Genomic DNA, 23,212 nt, shown 5'->3' with positions numbered 1-23,212 from the left:
ATCTTTAAGTAGACAAGTCAAAATTTCAAAAACCCCTGTTATGGTGTAGGGTACCTGGCCTTCTCTGATGTAATCAGAGTTAGATTTGATTCAGTGATTTTATAAAAACAGCTAGGAAGCACAATTTAGCAGTGGTTTGCAGAGAAAAAGAAATATGCTGGCAAAAAAATCCAATTGAGTGATTAAACAGCTCTTCATTTTCTGGCTTTATTTTTATGCTAACAAATTTGTTCTCTGAAAAGTGTCCACAAAGCCAAGTATCTGATTAACATCTTTGTAGGGATGGTTTTTCACCTATTACTAAATTAAACTTGCTTCATTGGAAAGGCAGCAAGATGCATCCTCATTTCAATATCTACTGAAATAATACAGGTTGACACCAGGAAACATTAACGCCACTGCATCCTTGCTGCTTTCTCATGTGGAAGTCTGTTTAATGTGAAAACAAGGTGATATCTAATTAGCACACAGGTAAGGAATTAAGAAAATCTTTATTTAAGGGTGAAGATGTTTCTCACAAAATCGTTGCCCCAATGCATCATTGAAATTCAAGCTGGAAAGATGATTTTAATATATCACTTGTACATTTTGTATTGCTCTTCTGGTGACAATGTAGTTTGTTTTTGTCAATTACCATTTTAATAATAGGGTAAAGAAAATTAAGTGGATTTTTGAAAGAAAACAATACTGTCAATATACTATTAAAACAAATTAAAATGGTAAAAGTTATTGTACTTTAAGTAAAAATAAAAGAGCAAAAATATCAATCCCAGTTTTGGATTACTTTAATTAACAAAAAAAAAATGCATATAGCAGAGGATAGTTTCAATCTGCCTACCTCTGGGTTAAGGGGCCCAGCATGCTTCCATTGCAGTACTCTGCTGCACATGTAAGTGCAAGAGATCCTGAAGCACTCACTCATCATGGGAAAGTACCAATGCGTTTCTTCATTGGTTGATGGAAGAAACATCTTACAAAAACTCTCCAGATTATTGACTTTTTAAAGTTTTCTAGGAAACGTTCTAGATGAATGCTTATTAGCCTTTGTCAGTATGTACTTTTGCAAAGTGTCTCTGTGGTGTAATCGGTTAGTGTGTTTGGTTATTAACCAAAGGGTTGGTGGTTCAATCCCACCCAGGGATGTTATTGACCTTGTCATCAGATTTTGGTGATCTTTAAGTAGACAAGTCAAAATTTCAAACCCCCTCTTATGGTGTAGGGTACCTGGCCTACTCTGATGTAATCAGAGTTAGATTTGATTAAGTGATTTTATCAAAAAACAGCTAGGAAGCACAATTTAGCAGTGGTTTGCAGAGAAAATGAAATATGCTGACAGAAAAATCCAATTGAGTGATTAAACAGCTCTTCATTTTCTGGCTTTATTTTTATGCTAACTAATTTGTTCTCTGAAAAGTGTCCACAAAGCCAAGTATCGGATTAACATCTTTGTAGGGATGGTTTTTCACCTATTACTAAATTAAACTTGCTTCATTGGAAAGGCAGCAAGATGCATCCTCATTTCAATATCTACTGAAATAATACAGGTTGACACCAGGAAACATTAACGCCACTGCATCCTTGCTGCTTTCTCATGTGGAAGTCTGTTTAATGTGAAAACAAGGTGATATCTAATTAGCACACAGGTAAGGAATTAAGAAAATCTTTATTTAAGGGTAAGATGTTTCTCACAAAATCGTTGCCCCAATGCATCATTGAAATTCAAGCTGGAAAGATGATTTTAATATATCACTTGTACATTTTGTATTGCTCTTCTGGTGACAATGTAGTTTGTTTTTGTCAATTACCATTTTAATAATCGGGTAAAGAAAATTAAGTGGATTTTTGAAAGAAAACAATACTGTCTATATACTATTAAAACAAATTAAAAAGGTAAAAGTTATTGTACTTTAAGTAAAATAAAAAGAGCAAAAATATCAATCCCAGTTTTGGATTACTTTAATTAACAAAAAAAATGCATATAGCAGAGGATAATTTCAATCTGCCTACCTCTGGGTTATGGACCCAGCATGCTTCCATTACAGTACTCTGCTGCACATGTAAGTGCAAGAGATCCTGAAGCACTCACTCATCATGGGAAAGTACCAATGTGTTTCTTCATTGGTTGATGGAAGAAACATCTTACAAAACTCTCCAGATTATTGACTATTTAAAGTTTTTCTAGGAAACGTTCTAGATGAATGCTTATTAGCCTTTGTCAGTATGTACTTTCACAAAGTGTCGCTGTAGCGCAATCAGTTAGTGTGTACGGCTATTAACCAAAAAGTTGGTGGTTCAATCCCACCCAGGGACGTAATTGACCTTGTGATCAGATTTTGGTGATATTTAAGTAGACAAGTCAAAATTTCAAACCCTCTCTTATGGTGTAGGGTACCTGGCCTACTCTGATGTAATCAGTTAGATTTGATTAAGTGATTTTATGAAAAAAAACAGCTAGGAAGCACAATTTAGCAGTGGGTTGCAGAGAAAAAGAAATATGCTGGCAGAAAAATCCAATTGAGTGATTAAACAGCTCTTCATTTTCTGGCTTTATTTTTATGCTAACAAATTTGTTCTCTGAAAAGAGTCCACAAAGCCAAGTATCTGATTAACACCTTTGTAGGGATGGTTTTTCACCTATTACTAAATTAAACATGCTTCATTGGAAAGGCAGCAATATGCATCCTCATTTCAATATCTACTGAAATAATACAGGTTGACACCAGGAAACATTAACGCCACTGCATCCTTGCTGCTTTCTCATGTGGAAGTCTGTTTAATGTGAAAACAAGGTGATATCTAATTAGCACACAGGTAAGGAATTAAGAAAATCTTTATTTAAGGGTGAAGAGGTTTCTCACAAAATCGTTGCCCCAATGCATCATTGAAATTCAAGCTGGAAAGATGATTTTAATATATCACTTGTACATTTTGTATTGCTCTTCTGGTGACAATGTAGTTTGTTTTTGTCAATTACCATTTTAATAATAGGGTAAAGAAAATTAAGTGGATTTTTGAAAGAAAACAATACTGTCAATATACTATTAAAACAAATTAAAATAATAAAAGTTATTGTACTTTAAGTAAAAATAAAAGAGCAAAAATATCAATCCCAGTTTTGGATTACTTTAATTAACAAAAAAAAAATGCATATAGCAGAGGATAGTTTCAATCTGCCTACCTCTGGGTTATGGGCCCAGCATGCTTCCATTGCAGTACTCTGCTGCACATGTAAGTGCAAGAGATCCTGAAGCACTCACTCATCATGGGAAAGTACCAATGTGTTTCTTCATTGGTTGATGGAAGAAACATCTTACAAAAACTCTCCAGATTATTGACTTTTTAAAGTTTTTCTAGGAAACGTTCTAGATGAATGCTTATTAGCCTTTGTCAGTATATACTTTTGCAATGTGTCTCTGTGGCGCAATCAGTTAGCGTGTTCGGTTATTAACCAAAAGGTTGGTGGTTCAATCCTACCCAGGGACGTAATTTACCTTGTTATCAGATTTTGGTGATCTTTAAGTAGACAAGTCAAAATTTCAAACCCCCTCTTATGGTGTAGGGTACCTGGCCTTCTCTGATGTAATCAGAGTTAGATTTGATTAAGTGATTTTATAAAAGAACAGCTAGGAAGCACAACTTAGCAGTGGGTTGCAGAGAAAAAGAAATACGCTTGCAGAAAAATCCAATTGAGTGATTAAACAGCTCTTCATTTTCTGGCTTTATTTTTATGCTAACAAATTTGTTCTCTGAAAAGTGTCCACAAAGCCAAGTATCTGATTAACACCTTTGTAGGGATGGTTTTTCACCTATTACTAAATTAAACTTGCTTCATTGGAAAGGCAGCAAGTGATGTCATCCAAGCAGTGGGTCAAAGTTGGCTTCATCCCTCGTCTGCTTATGAAAAGAGAAAAGGGATATGCAGGGCATGGCGGCCTTTTGCGACGCTTGGATGACCCCTAGTTCGCATTAAACACCCCCACCCTCCTTCGGTGTGGGGCTCATGTTGGCCATGCCCCAGCCCCTAAAGCATTCAAGCTGATTTCTTGCAGCAGCTGGGTACTGTAACAGCTCCAGAGCTGCTCTGTAAGGCAAGTAAAAGGGTGTGGGCCCTGCAGCACTACCTGTAGTTTGCATTGTGCATTGGAAGGCACAAAGTAAGCAGACGGGAGGAGAAGTCAGGATAGTGCACAAGGTTATAGAAGGGATGGGCTCAAGAAAAGAGAAGTGGAAACAGACAGCATACTAGGCTGGAGAGAGACCTGAGACAAAGAGATCTGAATTATACGAGAGCCGTCCAGGGGAAACACAAATTATGCAGTCAAGTTTCCCACATTTGGGGAAATCGCAAGGGGCAGCACACCCAGAGTGCAATGGGTGAGCCTTGCCCTGGGAGAAGCACCTTCATGATCATAGTATCTCACCTGGCAGGTTAGTAGGAGTTGGGCTAGAGCTGGGGAGGGTCGCTGCTCGGGCACTACCTTTCAAGTGAAGGAGATCCAACTGAGGCAGCACAAGGGAACTCTCAAAAGAAGAACAAGGCTAGAGGAAGATCTGAGACAAAGAAATCTGACTTTTACCAGAGCTGACCAGAGGAAAGCACAAACACAGTCCACCACTACCACAAATAATGCAGTCGAGTTTCCCACATTTGGGGAAATCACAGGGGTCAGCATACCCAGAATGCAATGAATGAACCTCACCCTGGGAGAACAATCTTCATGACAATAGTATCTCCTATGCAAAATAAGTATGATTTGGGATAGGGCTGGGGAGGGCCGTTGCTCAGGCACATCTCTGTCAAGTAAAGGAGATTCAACTGAGGCAGCACAAGGGAACTCTCATCTGGGGACAACAACTGCAGGGAGAACACATATTTTCAGATGAACATGGGGTGGCAGAAGGCTGCCTAATACTGAAGCACCCCCAAACAACAAACCAAATGCAACAACTAGTGCAAGCATTCCTGGGGGATGGCCTGCAGCAGATGGATTTGAATATGGTGATGTCATCCAAGCAGTGGGTCAAAGTTGGCTTCAACCCTCGTCTGCATATGAAAAGAGAAAAGGAGCGTGCAGGGCATGGAGGCCTTTTGTGGTGCTTGGATGACCCCTAGTTTGCATTAAGCACCCCCACCCTCCTTCGGTGTGGGGCTCATGTTGGCCATTCCCCAGCCCCTGAAGCATTCAAGCTGATTTCTTGCAGCAGCTGGGCACTGTAACAGCTCCAGAGCTGCTCTGTAAAGCAAGTAAAAGGGTGTGGGCCCTGCAGCACTACCCGTAGTTTGCATTGTGCATTGGGAGGCACAAAGTAAGCAGACGGGAGGAGAAGTCAGGATAGTGCACAAGGGTATAGAAGGGAGGGGCTCAAGAAAAAAGAAGTGGAACCAGACAGCAAACTAGGCTGGAGAGAGACCTGAGACAAAGAGATCTGAATTACATGAGAGCCGACCAGGGAAAACTCAAATTATGCAGTCAAGTTTCCCACATTTGGGGAAATCGCAGGGGCAGCACACCCAGAGTGCAATGGGTGAGCCTTGCCCTGGGAGAAGCAACTTCATGATCATAGTATCTCACCTGGCAGGTAAGTAGGAGTTGGGCTAGAGCTGGGGAGGGTCGCTGCTCGGGCACCCCCCTGTCAAGTGAAGGAGATCCAACTGAGGCAGCACAAGGGAACTCTCGAAAGAAGACAAAGGCTAGAGGAAGATCTGAGACAAAGAAATCTGACTTTTACCAGAGCTGACCAGAGGAAAGCACAAACACAGTCCCCCACTACCACAAATAATGCAGTCGAGTTTCCCACATTTGGGGAAATCACAGGGGTCAGCATACCCAGAATGCAATGAATGAACCTAACCCTGGGAGAACAATCTTCATGACCATGGTATCTCCTATGCAAAATAAGTATGATTTGGGATAGGGCTGGGGAGGGCCGTTGCTCAGGCACATCTCTGTCAAGTAAGTTGCATTTGATTTGTTGTTTGGGGGTGCTTCAGTATTAGGCAGCCTTCTGCCCTACCATGTTCATCTGAAAATATGTGTTCTCCCTGCAGTTGTTGTCCCCAGATGAGAGTTCCCTTGTGCTGCCTCAGTTGAATCTCCTTTTGGAGAAGACCTCAATAAGATTGTAGCTGATCTGGCTACTGCTAAAACAGCTTGCCTACCTAGTATGACTCCTACCACGCAGAAGGCTAAAAGTACTTTTCTTGGCCCTTTCATCCTCCAGGTAAAGCGTACCCAAGGTCAGGCATACCCAAAGCAAGCTCATGTTTCCAGACCTGCCAAGCCCAGACTGAAGCAATCCTGGGCTGCCCATCAGCCTGCTTCCAAAACGGACAAGCCTGCCGCATGACGGTGCAGGCGTCCCTCTGGGGGATCCCAGGGTGGGGGGCCCGACTTCTAGGTTTGGCAAAGAAAGGTATAATTCTAAGCTAGAGAATTCTGTTTGGAGCTCACCTTGTACTTTGTGAAGAAATAATCAGCATTGTGGCTGAGCAGATACATGTAGTGTGTGGCTGCAAACTGCATGGATCTGCTGCGTTGTAATGCTGATTCTTTTTTTTTGCAAAGTACCAATAGCTTCATATAATGTTCACAATTTTTATGCAGGATCAAATAGCTCAATAGGTAGGGTGTTTGATTAGAATTCAACAGGTTATAGGTTTGAATCCTGGGTATGGTAGTTTGAGATGTGTTATTTAATAAAGTATGTTGTTCTGACTGCCGGCATCCTATCACCTGGGATATCATACTAAATAAATGGAGTTGATAAAAATTTTTTTTTTTTTTTTAACTAGGGACAATTTCCAGATACTTCTCTTTATAACTGAGATTGCCCCCTGGAACTTCACATCAGTTGACAACTATGCATGAGTGGGCAGTGCTTGCCCTGGATCTGTCCACCCATTTATGTGCCGCCATAAAATAAAGCATGACTAACAGTTATCCTGGGCGTACACTACACAATTATCTGTCAGGCTATCTATCCAGTCTGGATGGATGGAATGAAAATCTGGTAATGTATAGGAGCAAATGTCAATTAACCATTTGCTCCCAAACACTAGAAAAGTGGTCAAAAATGGTCATTACACAAATTGGTTAAACCCAAAATTTAACCAATTTGTTTAGGGGACCATTTTTGTCCATTTTTTAGTGTTTGAGAGTAAATCGTTGATGGTCATTTGCTCACATAGATAACCGGATTTCTATTCCAACCAGCCAGTGTTGGAGAGATGGTCTGCCAGATTACATAATGCATACCAGAGCCATAACTAGACTTTTTGGTGCCCTGTGACAGAGAATTATATGCCCTCCCCCCCATTTTTGCAATATGGACAAAAGGCGCATGCCTTGTGGGGAAGGGGCATAACAAGATTGGTCTCAGAGAAAGCACATGAGATATGAAGATATATCTAGTATACTTGACACTCAATGGTTTGTGGTATTGCAGGGGTGCCCTCCTTAAATGCATATACAGTCACACATGGCATGTTTGTGTAAATGGCATATCAGCAGTCAGCACTAACTGGTGACATGCCATTTGTACAAGTAAGCCATGTGTGACTAATATATAAACATACTTTATTAAATAACACCTCAAACTATCATACCCAGGATTCAAACCTATAACCTGTTAAATTCTAATCAAACACCCTACCCATTGAGCTACTTGATCCTGCATCTATTCTAACCTCCAAAAACAGATTCAGTTGCATTTTCCAGCGTGTTTTGTTTGCGCCTTTGCAAATGTCTTACATCGACAAACTTATTTAGTACTATTTTGCAAATAGGGTTACATTGTCGCAACATTGTGTTCCCTAATTGCTTGATTTTTTAAATGCAAAAATTGATAAAGACACCTGATAATTGCTCTGTGGAGTCTTCTTTTGTGTCTACTTCTTATCTACATTTAATTCCCTACCTATAATCAAGGCATTTTTAAATGCTGGGTGCTGCCAGGACGTGAGGCCTACCTAGTCTTTAGATCTGAATTTGAATGTACTTGTGAACTAACTTAATTTCCTACTTCTAAACTCATTCCTAAATTCACTACTTACATTAATCCTGTAGTTGGGCATTTTGAGCCTTCAATTGTGGGCATTGTTTTGTGTCCAGACCAGCAGCTGGTGGTGTGCATTTGCTGGAAAGGCATCGAAGACCTCCGATATGCTGCATCTCCTGATGTGTGTCTGCCTCAAGTGGCTGTCAGCAAATGCATGCTAGACACCCCATTCCAAGCTGATTGTGACATCACGGAACATGCATCATAGAACAGGCATGCTAGAACATGGGTCTTCAACCTGCGACCCTCCAGCTGCTGTGGAACTACATATCCCAGCATGCCCTGCCTCAGTTTTAGCATACCTTAATAGCAAAACTGTGGCAGGGCATGCTGGGATGTGTAGTTTCACAGCAGCTGGAGGGCCACAGGATGAAGACCCATGTGCTAGAACCAAACCGCAGGTACATTGAATGCTAGCAAGCTGAATGTTTAAATCCTTTTTGTTCCGCAGCATTCCAATGCGGAAGATTCCATGGAACCAGAGATTATTCCATTGAGAAGGACATGCTGCCTGGATGACTGCACTGTGCAAATTAAATCACGGAGCCAGTTGGCTTGTGGGTGGCTCTGGTGACTGGGTGGTTGGGTGGGCGGTGTGTCGGAGGTGGAGCACATGCAAATGAATGTGTATCATCCAGCTAGTGAGAGAGAAAACTCATGCAGGAGTGTGCCTGCTTGTCAGTGAGTTATGCACCTTGCCAGACGTCAAATCTACATGGAGCAACTGGAGGGGACAAGAGCAGGTTTGGAAAATATACACAGAAGAGCATATATGCTGGCGCATTCTCCATGATTGTGTCAGCTTATGTTTTGGTGCACTGCACTTTCCTCCACTAAGTTTTAGCCATTTTGTTTAAACGCAAGTGTAGTTGCTTCTCGCTCTTTTGGCTGTGATATTGTATTGTGGTTGAAGAGTCTGCTGGAGGGATTGTTTTCTTCATTGGCGAGAGACTGAAGATATTCCAGGATGGAAGGCTTGGGAACACTATCCGTTTTTCAGTTGTGGAAGAGTTGAAAGACCGGATTGGACTACATTCTATAGTAAAGGGTATCTTTGTATTTATTAATCCTCCCTTTATATGTGTCTGTCTTTCAATAAAGCTTTGGGCTTGTGATTCCGTCACCCTCTTACACTCCACACCCATAGCCTTATTAACTATTGTATTGTTTAAATGTATAGTGCAGTTCATGATTTATAGTGTAGGCTGACCTGTACTGTAGTTCTTGAACTGTACTATACCGACAGCATTTGTATTGTGTTTTGGCTGTGCTGCAACACAGTACTTATGTGTGTAATGTTTATGTATGTTTTTTTGCTTCTTTATGTCAATAAAGACTGCTTTTTCAATCCAATATCTGAAAACAATCAATGTTTATCTTTGATGGCAATAGAAGTGGTATGATATTTGCTGCTTTTGAAAGGCAATATCTGATATGTCCCCTATCTGGGAACCATATATTAAATGGCTTTTCAGAAAAGGGAGATGGGAGAAGAGCTTTCAGTACTTGTAGGACCGATGCACATTTCCTATTCTAGCCTCCAAAAACAGATTCAGTTGCATTTTCCAGCGTGTTTTGGATGCGCCTTTGCAAATGTCTTACATCGACAAACTTATTTAGTACTATTTTGCAAATAGGGTTACATTGTTGCAACATTGTGTTCCCTAATTGCTTGATTTTTTAAATGCAACAATTGATAAAAACACCTGATAACTGCTCTGCGGAGTCTTATTTTGTGTCTACTTCTTATCTACATTTAATTCCGTACCTCTAATCAAGGCATTTTTAAATGCTGGCGGCTGCCAGGACGTGAGGCCTACCTAGACTTTAGATCTGAATTTGAATGTACTTGTGAACTAACTTAATTTCCTACTTCTAAATTCATTCCTAAATTCACTACTTACATGAATCCTGTAGTTGGGCATTTTGGGACTTCGATTGTGGGCATTGTTTTGTGTCCAGACCAGCAGCAGGTGGTGTGCATTTGCTGGAAAGGCATCAAAGACCTCCGATATGCTGCATCTCCTGATGTGTGTCTCCCTCAAGTGGCTGTCAGCAAATGCCTGCTAGACACCCCATTCCAAGCTGATTGTGACATCACGGAACATGCATCATAGAACAGGCATGCTAAAACATGGGTCTTCAACCTGCGACCCTCCAGCTGCTGTGGAACTACACATCCCAGCATGCCCTGCCTCAGTTTTAGCATACCTTATAGCAAAACTGTGGCAGGGCGTGCTGGGATGTGTAGTTTCACAGCAGCTGGAGGGCCACAGGATGAAGACCCATGTGCTAGAGCCAAGCCGCAGGTACATTGAATGCTAGCAAGCTGAATATTTAAATCCTTTTTGTTCCGCAGCATTCCAATGCGGAAGATTCCATGGAACCAGAGATCCTTCCATTGAGAAGGACATGCTGCCTGGATGACTACACTGTGCAAATTAAATCACGGAGCCAGTTGGTTTGTGGGTGGCTCTGGTGACTGGGTGGTTGGGTGGGTGGTGTGTCGGAGGTGGAGCACATGCAAATGATTGTGTATCATCCAGCTAGTGAGAGTGAAAACTCATGCAGGAGTGTGCCTGCTTGTCAGTGGGTTATGCACCTTGCCAGACGTTAAATCTACATAGAGCAGCTGGAGGGGACAAGAGCATGTTTGCAAAATATAGATAGAAGAGCATATATGCTGGCGCATTCTCCATGATTGTGTCAGCTTATGTTTTGGTGCACTGCACTTTCCTCCACTAAGTTTTAGCCATTTTTGTTAAGCTCAAGTGTAGTTGCTTCTCGGCCTTTTGGCTGTGATCTTGTATTGTGGTTGAAGGGTCTGCTGGAGGGAGGGATTGCTTTCTTCATTGGCGAAAGACCAAAGATATTCCAGGATGGAAGGCTTGGGAACTCTATCTGTTTTTCAGTTGTGGAAGAGCACAGAGGTCGGATTGGACTACATTCTATAGTAAAGGATGTCTTTCTATTTATTAAACCTCCCCTTATATGTGTCAGTCTTTCAATAAAGCTTCGGGCTTGTGATTCCCTCACCCTCTTACACTCCACACCCATAGCCTTATTAACTGTTGTATTATTGTACAGTTTAAATGTATAGTGCAGTTCATGATTTATAGTGTAGGCTGGCCTGTGCTGTAGTTCTTGAACTGTACTATACCATCAGCATTTCTATTGTGTTTTGGCTGTGCCGCAACGCGGTACTTATGTGTGTAATGTTTATGTATGTTTTTTTGCTTCTTTATGTGCATCGGTCCTACAAGTAATGAAAGCTCTTCTCCCATCTCCCTTTTCTGAAAAGCCATTTAATATATGGTTCCCAGATAGGGGACATATCAGATATTGGATTTCAAAAGCATCAAATATCATACCACTTTTATTGCCATCAAAGATAAACATTGATTGTTTTCAGATATTGGCTTGAAAAAGCAGTCTTTATTGACATAAAAAAAAAACATACATAAACATTGCACACATAAATACAGTGTTGCAGCACAGCCAAAACACAATACAAATGCTGACGGTATAGTACAGTTCAAGAACTACAGCACAGGCCAGTCTACACTATAAATCATGAACTGCACTATACATTTAAAGTATACAATAATACAACAGTTAATAAGGCTATGGGTGTGGAGTGTAAGAGGGTGAGGGATTCACAAAACCGAAGCTTTATTGTAACACAGACACATATAAGGGGAGGGTCAATAAATAGAAAGATATCCTTTACTATAGAATGTAGTCCAATCCGACCTCTGTGCTCTTCCACAACTGAAAAACAGATAGTGTTCCCAAGCCTTCCATCCTGGAATATCTTTGGTCTTTCGCCAATGAAGAAAACAATCCCTCCCTCCAGCAGACCCTTCAACCACGATACAAGATCACAGCCAAAAGGCCGAGAAGCAACTACACTTGAGCTTAACAAAAATGGCTAAAACTTAGTGGAGGAAAGTGCAGTGCACCAAAACATAAGCTGACACAATCATGGAGAATGCGCCAGCATATATGCTCTTCTATCTATATTTTGCAAACCTGCTCTTGTCCCCTCCAGCTGCTCTATGTAGATTTAACGTCTGGCAAGGTGCATAACCCACTGACAAGCAGGAACACTCCTGCATGAGTTTTCTCTCTCACTAGCTGGATGATACACAATCATTTGCATGCGCTCCACTTCCGACACACCACCCACCCAACCACCCAGTCACCAGAGCCACCCACAAGCCAACTGGCTCCGTGATTTAATTTGCACAGTGTAGTCATCCAGGCAGCATGTCCTTCTCAATGGAAGGATCTCTGGTTCCATGGAATCTTCCGCATTGGAATGCTGCGGAACAAAAAGGATTTAAATATTCAGCTTGCTAGCATTCAATGTACCTGCGGCTTGGCTCTAGCACATGGGTCTTCATCCTGTGGCCCTCCAGCTGCTGTGAAACTACACATCCCAGCATGCCCTGCCACAGTTTTGCTATTAAGGTATGCTAAAACTGAGGCAGGGCATGCTGGGATGTGTAGTTCCACAGCAGCTGGAGGGTCGCAGGTTGAAGACCCATGTTTTAGCATGCCTGTTCTATGATGCATGTTCCATGATGTCACAATCAGCTTGGAATGGGGTGTCTAGCAGGCATTTGCTGACAGCCACTTGAGGGAGACACACATCAGGAGATGCAGTATATCGGAGGTCTTCGATGCCTTTCCAGCAAATGCACACCACCTGCTGCTGGTCTGGACACAAAACAATGCCCACAATCGAAGTCCCAAAATGCCCAACTACAGGATTCATGTAAGTAGTGAATTTAGGAATGAATTTAGAAGTAGGAAATTAAGTTAGTTCACAAGTACATTCAAATTCAGATCTAAAGACTAAACACAAAACACAAAATAAGACTCCACAGAGCAATTATCAGGTGTCTTTATCAATTGTTGCATTTAAAAAATCAAGCAATTAGGGAGCACAATGTTGCGACAATGTTACCCTATTTGCAAAATAGTACTAAATAAGTTTGTCGATGTAAGACATTTGCAAAGGCGCAAACAAAACACGCTGGAAAATGCAACTGAATCTGTTTTTGGAGGTTAGAAAAGATGCAGGATCAAGTAGCTCCATGGGTAGGGTGTTTGATTAGAATTCAACAGGTTATAGGTTTGAATCCTGGGTATGATAGTTTGAGGTGTTATTTAATAAAGCATGTTTATATATTAGTCACACATGGCTTACTTGTACAAATGGCATGTCACCAGTTAGTGCTGACTGCTGATATGCCATTTGCACTAAAACAAATTAAAATGGTAAAAGTTATTGTACTTTAAGTAAAAATAAAAGCTAAAATATCAATCCCAGTTTTGGATTACTTTAATGAACAAAAAAAAAATGCATATAGCAAAGGATAGTTTCAATCTGCCTACCTCTGGGTTATGGACCCAGCATGCTTCCATTACAGTACTCTGCTGCACATGTAAGTGCAAGAGATCCTGAAGCATTCACTCATCATGGGAAAGTACCAATGTGTTTCTTCATTGGTTGATGGAAGAAACATCTTACAAAAACTCTCCACATTATTGACTTTTTAAAATGTTTCTAGGAATCGTTCTAGATGAATGCTTATTAGCCTTTGTCAGTATGGACTTTTACAAAGTGTTGCTGTGGCGCAATCAGTTACTGTGTAAGGCTATTAACCAAAAGGTTGGTGGTTCAATCCCACCCAGGGACGTAATTGACCTTGTTATCAGATTTTGGTGATCTTTATGTAGACAAGTGAAAATTTCAAACCCCCTCTTATGGTGTAGGGTACCTGGCCTTCTCTGATGTAATCAGAGTTAGATTTGATTCAGTGATTTTATAAAAACAGCTAGGAAGCACAATTTAGCAGTGGGTTGCAGAGAAAAAGAAATATGCTGGCAAAAAAATCCAATTGAGTGATTAAACAGCTTTTCATTTTCTGGCTTTATTTTTATGCTAACAAATTTGTTCTCTGAAAAGTGTCCACAAAGCCAAGTTTCTGATTAACACATTTGTAGGGATGGTTTTTAACCTATTACTAAATTAAACTTGCTTCATTGGAAAGGCAGCAAGATGCATCCTCATTTCAATATCTACTGAAATAATACAGGTTGACACCAGGAAACATTAACGCCACTGCATCCTTTGTGCTTTCTCATGTGGAAGTCTGTTTAATGTGAAAACAAGGTGATATCTAATTAGCACACAGGTAAGGAATTAAGAAAATATTTATTTAAGGGTGAAGATGTTTCTCACAAAATCGTTGCCCCAATGCATCATTGAAATTCAAGCTGGAAAGATGATTTTAATATATCACTTGTACATTTTGTATTGCTCTTCTGGTGACAATGTAGTTTGTTTTTGTCAATTACCATTTTAATAATCGGGTAAAGAAAATTAAGTGGATTTTTGAAAGAAAACAATACTGTCAATATACTATTAAAACAAATGAAAATGGTAAAAGTTATTGTACTTTAAGTAAAAATAAAAGAGCAAAAATATCAATCCCAGTTTTGGATTACTTTAATTAACAAAAAAAAAACGCATATAGCAGAGGATAGTTTCAATCTGCCTACCTCTGGGCTATGGACCCAGCATGCTTCCATTACAGTACTCTGCTGCACATGTAATTGCAAGAGATCCTGAAGCACTCACTCATCATGGGAAAGTACCAATGTGTTTCTTCATTGGTTGATGGAAGAAACATCTTACAAAAACTCTCCAGATTATTGACTATTTAAAGTTTTTCTAGGAAACGTTCTAGATGAATGCTTATTAGCCTTTGTCAGTATGTACTTTTGCAAAGTGTCGCTGTGGCGCAATCAGTTAGTGTGTACAGCTATTAACCAAAAGGTTGGTGGTTCAATCCCACCCAGGGATGTAATTGACCTTGTTATCAGATTTTGGTGATCTTTAAGTAGACAAGTCAAAATTTCAAAAACCCCTGTTATGGTGTAGGGTACCTGGCCTTCTCTGATGTAATCAGAGTTAGATTTGATTCAGTGATTTTATAAAAACAGCTAGGAAGCACAATTTAGCAGTGGTTTGCAGAGAAAAAGAAATATGCTGGCAAAAAAATCAAATTGAGTGATTAAACAGCTCTTCATTTTCTGGCTTTATTTTTATGCTAACAAATTTGTTCTCTGAAAAGTGTCCACAAAGCCAAGTATCTGATTAACATCTTTGTAGGGATGGTTTTTCACCTATTACTAAATTAAACTTGCTTCATTGGAAAGGCAGCAAGATGCATCCTCATTTCAATATCTACTGAAATAATACAGGTTGACACCAGGAAACATTAACGCCACTGCATCCTTGCTGCTTTCTCATGTGGAAGTCTGTTTAATGTGAAAACAAGGTGATATCTAATTAGCACACAGGTAAGGAATTAAGAAAATCTTTATTTAAGGGTGAAGATGTTTCTCACAAAATCGTTGCCCCAATGCATCATTGAAATTCAAGCTGGAAAGATGATTTTAATATATCACTTGTACATTTTGTATTGCTCTTCTGGTGACAATGTAGTTTGTTTTTGTCAATTACCATTTTAATAATAGGGTAAAGAAAATTAAGTGGATTTTTGAAAGAAAACAATACTGTCAATATACTATTAAAACAAATTAAAATGGTAAAAGTTATTGTACTTTAAGTAAAAATAAAAGAGCAAAAATATCAATCCCAGTTTTGGATTACTTTAATTAACAAAAAAAAAATGCATATAGCAGAGGATAGTTTCAATCTGCCTACCTCTGGGTTAAGGGGCCCAGCATGCTTCCATTGCAGTACTCTGCTGCACATGTAAGTGCAAGAGATCCTGAAGCACTCACTCATCATGGGAAAGTACCAATGCGTTTCTTCATTGGTTGATGGAAGAAACATCTTACAAAAACTCTCCAGATTATTGACTTTTTAAAGTTTTCTAGGAAACGTTCTAGATGAATGCTTATTAATCTTTGTCAGTATGTACTTTTGCAAAGTGTCTCGGTGGTGCAATCGGTTAGTGTGTTTGGTTATTAACCAAAGGGTTGGTGGTTCAATCCCACCCAGGGATGTTATTGACCTTGTCATCAGATTTTGGTGATCTTTAACTAGACAAGTCAAAATTTCAAACCCCCTCTTATGGTGTAGGGTACCTGGCCTTCTCTGATGTAATCAGAGTTAGATTTGATTAAGTGATTTTATAAAAGAACAGCTAGGAAGCACAACTTAGCAGTGGGTTGCAGAGAAAAAGAAATACGCTTGCAGAAAAATCCAATTGAGTGATTAAACAGCTCTTCATTTTCTGGCTTTATTTTTATGCTAACTAATTTGTTCTCTGAAAAGTGTCCACAAAGCCAAGTATCTGATTAACACCTTTGTAGGGATGGTTTTTCACCTATTACTAAATTAAACTTGCTTCATTGGAAAGGCAGCAAGTGATGTCATCCAAGCAGTGGGTCAAAGTTGGCTTCAACCCTCGTCTGCTTATGAAAAGAGAAAAGGGATATGCAGGGCATGGCGGCCTTTTGCGACGCTTGGATGACCCCTAGTTCGCATTAAACACCCCCACCCTCCTTCGGTGTGGGGCTCATGTTGGCCATGCCCCAGCCCCTGAAGCATTCAAGCTGATTTCTTGCAGCAGCTGGGTACTGTAACAGCTCCAGAGCTGCTCTGTAAGGCAAGTAAAAGGGTGTGGGCCCTGCAGCACTACCTGTAGTTTGCATTGTGCATTGGAAGGCACAAAGTAAGCAGACGGGAGGAGAAGTCAGGATAGTGCACAAGGTTATAGAAGGGAGGGGCTCAAGAAAAGAGAAGTGGAAACAGACAGCATACTAGGCTGGAGAGAGACCTGAGACAAAGAGATCTGAATTATACGAGAGCCGTCCAGGGGAAACACAAATTATGCAGTCAAGTTTCCCACATTTTGGGAAATCGCAAGGGGCAGCACACCCAGAGTGCAATGGGTGAGCCTTGCCCTGGGAGAAGCACCTTCATGATCATAGTATCTCACCTGGCAGGTTAGTAGGAGTTGGGCTAGAGCTGGGGAGGGTCGCTGCTCGGGCACTACCTTTCAAGTGAAGGAGATCCAACTGAGGCAGCACAAGGGAACTCTCAAAAGAAGAACAAGGCTAGAGGAAGATCTGAGACAAAGAAATCTGACTTTACCAGAGCTGACCAGAGGAAAGCACAAACACAGTCCACCACTACCACAAATAATGCAGTCGAGTTTCCCACATTTGGGGAAATCACAGGGGTCAGCATACCCAGAATGCAATGAATGAACCTCACCCTGGGAAAACAATCTTCATGACAATAGTATCTCCTATGCAAAATAAGTATGATTTGGGATAGGGCTGGGGAGGGCCGCTGCTCAGGCACATCTCTGTCAAGTAAAGGAGATTCAACTGAGGCAGCACAAGGGAACTCTCATCTGGGGACAACAACTGCAGGGAGAACACATATTTTCAGATGAACATGGGGTGGCAGAAGGCTGCCTAATACTGAAGCACCCCCAAACAACAAACCAAATGCAACAACTAGTGCAAGCATTCCTGGGGGATGGCCTGCAGCAGATGGATTTGAATATGGTGATGTCATCCAAGCAGTGGGTCAAAGTTGGCTTCAACCCTTGTCTGCATATGAAAAGAGAAAAGGAGCGTGCAGGGCATGGAGGCCTTTTGTGGTGCTTGGATGACCCCTAGTTCGCATTAAGCACCCCCACCCTCCTTCGGTGTGGGGCTCATGTTGGCCATTCCCCAGCCCCTGAAGCATTCAAGCTGATTTCTTGCAGCAGCTGGGCACTGTAACAGCTCCAGAGCTGCTCTGTAAAGCAAGTAAAAGGGTGTGGGCCCTGCAGCACTACCCGTAGTTTGCATTGTGCATTGGGAGGCACAAAGTAAGCAGACGGGAGGAGAAGTCAGGATAGTGCACAAGGGTATAGAAGGGAGGGGCTCAAGAAAAAAGAAGTGGAACCAGACAGCAAACTAGGCTGGAGAGAGACCTGAGACAAAGAGATCTGAATGACATGAGAGCCGACCAGGGAAAACTCAAATTATGCAGTCAAGTTTCCCACATTTGGGGAAATCGCAGGGGCAGCACACCCAGAGTGCAATGGGTGAGCCTTGCCCTGGGAGAAGCAACTTCATGATCATAGTATCTCACCTGGCAGGTAAGTAGGAGTTGGGCTAGAGCTGGGGAGGGTCGCTGCTCGGGCACCCCCCTGTCAAGTGAAGGAGATCCAACTGAGGCAGCACAAGGGAACTCTCGAAAGAAGAACAAGGCTAGAGGAAGATCTGAGACAAAGAAATCAGAATTTTACCAGAGCTGACCAGAGGAAAGCACAAATACAGTCCCCCACTACCACAAATAATGCAGTCGAGTTTCCCACATTTGGGGAAATCACAGGGGTCAGCATACCCAGAATGCAATGAATGAACCTAACCCTGGGAGAACAATCTTCATGACCATGGTATCTCCTATGCAAAATAAGTATGATTTGGGATAGGGCTGGGGAGGGCCGTTGCTCAGGCACATCTCTGTCAAGTAAGTTGCATTTGATTTGTTGTTTGGGGGTGCTTCAGTATTAGGCAGCCTTCTGCCCTACCATGTTCATCTGAAAATATGTGTTCTCCCTGCAGTTGTTGTCCCCAGATGAGAGTTCCCTTGTGCTGCCTCAGTTGAATCTCCTTTTGGAGAAGACCTCAATAAGATTGTAGCTGATCTGGCTACTGCTAAAACAGCTTGCCTACCTAGTATGACTCCTACCACGCAGAAGGCTAAAAGTACTTTTCTTGGCCCTTTCATCCTCCAGGTAAAGCGTACCCAAGGTCAGGCATACCCAAAGCAAGCTCATGTTTCCAGACCTGCCAAGCCCAGACTGAAGCAATCCTGGGCTGCCCATCAGCCTGCTTCCAAAACGGACAAGCCTGCCGCATGACGGTGCAGGCCTCCCTCTGGGGGATCCCAGGGTGGGGGGCCCGACTTCTAGGTTTGGCAAAGAAAGGTATAATTCTAAGCTAGAGAATTCTGTTTGGAGCTCACCTTGTACTTTGTGAAGAAATAATCAGCATTGTGGCTGAGCAGATACATGTAGTGTGTGGCTGCAAACTGCATGGATCTGCTGCGTTGTAATGCTGATTCTTTTTTTTTGCAAAGTACCAATAGCTTCATATAATGTTCACAATTTTTATGCAGGATCAAATAGCTCAATAGGTAGGGTGTTTGATTAGAATTCAACAGGTTATAGGTTTGAATCCTGGGTATGGTAGTTTGAGATGTGTTATTTAATAAAGTATGTTGTTCTGACTGCCGGCATCCTATCACCTGGGATATCATACTAAATAAATGGAGTTGATCAAATTTTTTTTTTTTTTTTAACTAGGGACAATTTCCAGATACTTCCCTTTATAACTGAGATTGCCCCCTGGAACTTCACATCAGTTGACAACTATGCATGAGTGGGCAGTGCTTGCCCTGGATCTGTCCACCCATTTATGTGCCGCCATAAAATAAAGCATGACTAACAGTTATCCTGGGCGTACACTACACAATTATCTGTCAGGCTATCTATCCAGTCTGGATGGTTGGAATGAAAATCTGGTAATGTATAGGAGCAAATGTCAATTAACCATTTGCTCCCAAACACTAGAAAAGTGGTCAAAAATGGTCATTACACAAATTGGTTAAACCCAAAATTTAACCAATTTGTTTAGGGGACCATTTTTGTCCATTTTTTAGTGTTTGAGAGTAAATCGTTGATGGTCATTTGCTCACATAGATAACCGGATTTCTATTCCAACCAGCCAGTGTTGGAGAGATGGTCTGCCAGATTACATAATGCATACCAGAGCCATAACTAGACTTTTTGGTGCCCTGTGACAGAGAATTATATGCCCTCCCCCCCATTTTTGCAATATGGACAAAAGGCGCATGCCTTGTGGGGAAGGGGCATAACAAGATTGGTCTCAGAGAAAGCACATGAGATATGAAGATATATCTAGTATACTTGACACTCAATGGTTTGTGGTATTGCAGGGGTGCCCTCCTTAAATGCATATACAGTCACACATGGCATGTTTGTGTAAATGGCATATCAGCAGTCAGCACTAACTGGTGACATGCCATTTGTACAAGTAAGCCATGTGTGACTAATATATAAACATACTTTATTAAATAACACCTCAAACTATCATACCCAGGATTCAAACCTAAAACCTGTTAAATTCTAATCAAACACCCTACCCATTGAGCTACTTGATCCTGCATCTATTCTAACCTCCAAAAACAGATTCAGTTGCATTTTCCAGCGTGTTTTGTTTGCGCCTTTGCAAATGTCTTACATCGACAAACTTATTTAGTACTATTTTGCAAATAGGGTTACATTGTCGCAACATTGTGTTCCCTAATTGCTTGATTTTTTAAATGCAAAAATTGATAAAGACACCTGATAATTGCTCTGTGGAGTCTTCTTTTGTGTCTACTTCTTATCTACATTTAATTCCCTACCTATAATCAAGGCATTTTTAAATGCTGGGTGCTGCCAGGACGTGAGGCCTACCTAGTCTTTAGATCTGAATTTGAATGTACTTGTGAACTAACTTAATTTCCTACTTCTAAATTCATTCCTAAATTCACTACTTACATTAATCCTGTAGTTGGGCATTTTGAGCCTTCAATTGTGGGCATTGTTTTGTGTCCAGACCAGCAGCTGGTGGTGTGCATTTGCTGGAAAGGCATCGAAGACCTCCGATATGCTGCATCTCCTGATGTGTGTCTGCCTCAAGTGGCTGTCAGCAAATGCATGCTAGACACCCCATTCCAAGCTGATTGTGACATCACGGAACATGCATCATAGAACAGGCATGCTAGAACATGGGTCTTCAACCTGCGACCCTCCAGCTGCTGTGGAACTACATATCCCAGCATGCCCTGCCTCAGTTTTAGCATACCTTAAAAGCAAAACTGTGGCAGGGCATGCTGGGATGTGTAGTTTCACAGCAGCTGGAGGGCCACAGGATGAAGACCCATGTGCTAGAACCAAACCGCAGGTACATTGAATGCTAGCAAGCTGAATGTTTAAATCCTTTTTGTTCCGCAGCATTCCAATGCGGAAGATTCCATGGAACCAGAGATTATTCCATTGAGAAGGACATGCTGCCTGGATGACTGCACTGTGCAAATTAAATCACGGAGCCAGTTGGCTTGTGGGTGGCTCTGGTGACTGGGTGGTTGGGTGGGCGGTGTGTCGGAGGTGGAGCACATGCAAATGAATGTGTATCATCCAGCTAGTGAGAGAGAAAACTCATGTAGGAGTGTGCCTGCTTGTCAGTGAGTTATGCACCTTGCCAGACGTCAAATCTACATGGAGCAACTGGAGGGGACAAGAGCAGGTTTGGAAAATATAGACAGAAGAGCATATATGCTGGCGCATTCTCCATGATTGTGTCAGCTTATGTTTTGGTGCACTGCACTTTCCTCCACTAAGTTTTAGCCATTTTGTTTAAACGCAAGTGTAGTTGCTTCTCGCTCTTTTGGCTGTGATATTGTATTGTGGTTGAAGAGTCTGCTGGAGGGATTGTTTTCTTCATTGGCGGGAGACTGAAGATATTTCAGGATGGAAGGCTTGGGAACACTATCCGTTTTTCAGTTGTGGAAGAGTTGAAAGACCGGATTGGACTACATTCTATAGTAAAGGGTATCTTTGTATTTATTAATCCTCCCTTTATATGTGTCTGTCTTTCAATAAAGCTTTGGGCTTGTGATTCCGTCACCCTCTTACACTCCACACCCATAGCCTTATTAACTATTGTATTGTTTAAATGTATAGTGCAGTTCATGATTTATAGTGTAGGCTGACCTGTGCTGTAGTTCTTGAACTGTACTATACCGACAGCATTTGTATTGTGTTTTGGCTGTGCTGCAACACAGTACTTATGTGTGTAATGTTTATGTATGTTTTTTTGCTTCTTTATGTCAATAAAGACTGCTTTTTCAATCCAATATCTGAAAACAATCAATGTTTATCTTTGATGGCAATAGAAGTGGTATGATATTTGCTGCTTTTGAAAGGCAATATCTGATATGTCCCCTATCTGGTAACCATATATTAAATGGCTTTTCAGAAAAGGGAGATGGGAGAAGAGCTTTCAGTACTTGTAGGACCGATGCACATTTCCTATTCTAGCCTCCAAAAACAGATTCAGTTGCATTTTCCAGCGTGTTTTGGATGCGCCTTTGCAAATGTCTTACATCGACAAACTTATTTAGTACTATTTTGCAAATAGGGTTACATTGTTGCAACATTGTGTTCCCTAATTGCTTGATTTTTTAAATGCAACAATTGATAAAAACACCTGATAACTGCTCTGCGGAGTCTTATTTTGTGTCTACTTCTTATCTACATTTAATTCCGTACCTCTAATCAAGGCATTTTTAAATGCTGGCGGCTGCCAGGACGTGAGGCCTACCTAGACTTTAGATCTGAATTTGAATGTACTTGTGAACTAACTTAATTTCCTACTTCTAAATTCATTCCTAAATTCACTACTTACATGAATCCTGTAGTTGGGCATTTTGGGACTTCGATTGTGGGCATTGTTTTGTGTCCAGACCAGCAGCAGGTGGTGTGCATTTGCTGGAAAGGCATCGAAGACCTCCGATATGCTGCATCTCCTGATGTGTGTCTCCCTCAAGTGGCTGTCAGCAAATGCCTGCTAGACACCCCATTCCAAGCTGATTGTGACATCACGGAACATGCATCATAGAACAGGCATGCTAAAACATGGGTCTTCAACCTGCGACCCTCCAGCTGCTGTGGAACTACACATCCCAGCATGCCCTGCCTCAGTTTTAGCATACCTTATAGCAAAACTGTGGCAGGGCATGCTGGGATGTGTAGTTTCACAGCAGCTGGAGGGCCACAGGATGAAGACCCATGTGCTAGAGCCAAGCCGCAGGTACATTGAATGCTAGCAAGCTGAATATTTAAATCCTTTTTGTTCCGCAGCATTCCAATGCGGAAGATTCCATGGAACCAGAGATCCTTCCATTGAGAAGGACATGCTGCCTGGATGACTACACTGTGCAAATTAAATCACGGAGCCAGTTGGTTTGTGGGTGGCTCTGGTGACTGGGTGGTTGGGTGGGTGGTGTGTCGGAGGTGGAGCACATGCAAATGAT

At 41.5% G+C, this 23,212-nt stretch overlaps 8 non-coding genes across 8 annotated transcripts; all 8 read right to left on the bottom strand.

Moving 5' to 3' along the window:
• Nucleotides 1-4,272: 4,272 nt before the first annotated feature.
• Nucleotides 4,273-4,436, bottom strand: LOC134994974 (U1 spliceosomal RNA). The gene has a single exon (XR_010197890.1). It is a non-coding gene; the product is annotated as a U1 spliceosomal RNA (small nuclear RNA).
• A 151-nt stretch (nucleotides 4,437-4,587) lies between these two features.
• Nucleotides 4,588-4,751, bottom strand: LOC134994964 (U1 spliceosomal RNA). The gene has a single exon (XR_010197881.1). It is a non-coding gene; the product is annotated as a U1 spliceosomal RNA (small nuclear RNA).
• A 674-nt stretch (nucleotides 4,752-5,425) lies between these two features.
• On the bottom strand, nucleotides 5,426-5,588 carry LOC134994980 (U1 spliceosomal RNA). The gene has a single exon (XR_010197896.1). It is a non-coding gene; the product is annotated as a U1 spliceosomal RNA (small nuclear RNA).
• Nucleotides 5,589-5,740: 152 nt separating this feature from the next.
• Nucleotides 5,741-5,904, bottom strand: LOC134994960 (U1 spliceosomal RNA). Its single transcript, XR_010197877.1, has one exon. It is a non-coding gene; the product is annotated as a U1 spliceosomal RNA (small nuclear RNA).
• A 10,992-nt stretch (nucleotides 5,905-16,896) lies between these two features.
• On the bottom strand, nucleotides 16,897-17,060 carry LOC134994979 (U1 spliceosomal RNA). The gene has a single exon (XR_010197895.1). It is a non-coding gene; the product is annotated as a U1 spliceosomal RNA (small nuclear RNA).
• A 150-nt stretch (nucleotides 17,061-17,210) lies between these two features.
• On the bottom strand, nucleotides 17,211-17,374 carry LOC134994966 (U1 spliceosomal RNA). The gene has a single exon (XR_010197883.1). It is a non-coding gene; the product is annotated as a U1 spliceosomal RNA (small nuclear RNA).
• A 674-nt stretch (nucleotides 17,375-18,048) lies between these two features.
• LOC134994975 (U1 spliceosomal RNA) lies at nucleotides 18,049-18,211 on the bottom strand. Its single transcript, XR_010197891.1, has one exon. It is a non-coding gene; the product is annotated as a U1 spliceosomal RNA (small nuclear RNA).
• Nucleotides 18,212-18,363: 152 nt separating this feature from the next.
• LOC134994996 (U1 spliceosomal RNA) lies at nucleotides 18,364-18,527 on the bottom strand. The gene has a single exon (XR_010197912.1). It is a non-coding gene; the product is annotated as a U1 spliceosomal RNA (small nuclear RNA).
• Nucleotides 18,528-23,212: the final 4,685 nt, after the last annotated feature.

Source organism: Pseudophryne corroboree, unplaced genomic scaffold (genome assembly GCF_028390025.1).
Source record: "Pseudophryne corroboree isolate aPseCor3 unplaced genomic scaffold, aPseCor3.hap2 scaffold_1343, whole genome shotgun sequence".
Taxonomy (NCBI): Eukaryota; Metazoa; Chordata; class Amphibia; order Anura; family Myobatrachidae; genus Pseudophryne; species Pseudophryne corroboree.
The sequence above is the reverse complement of the archived record's forward strand: the minus strand, read 5'-3'. Positions and strand labels throughout refer to the sequence as shown.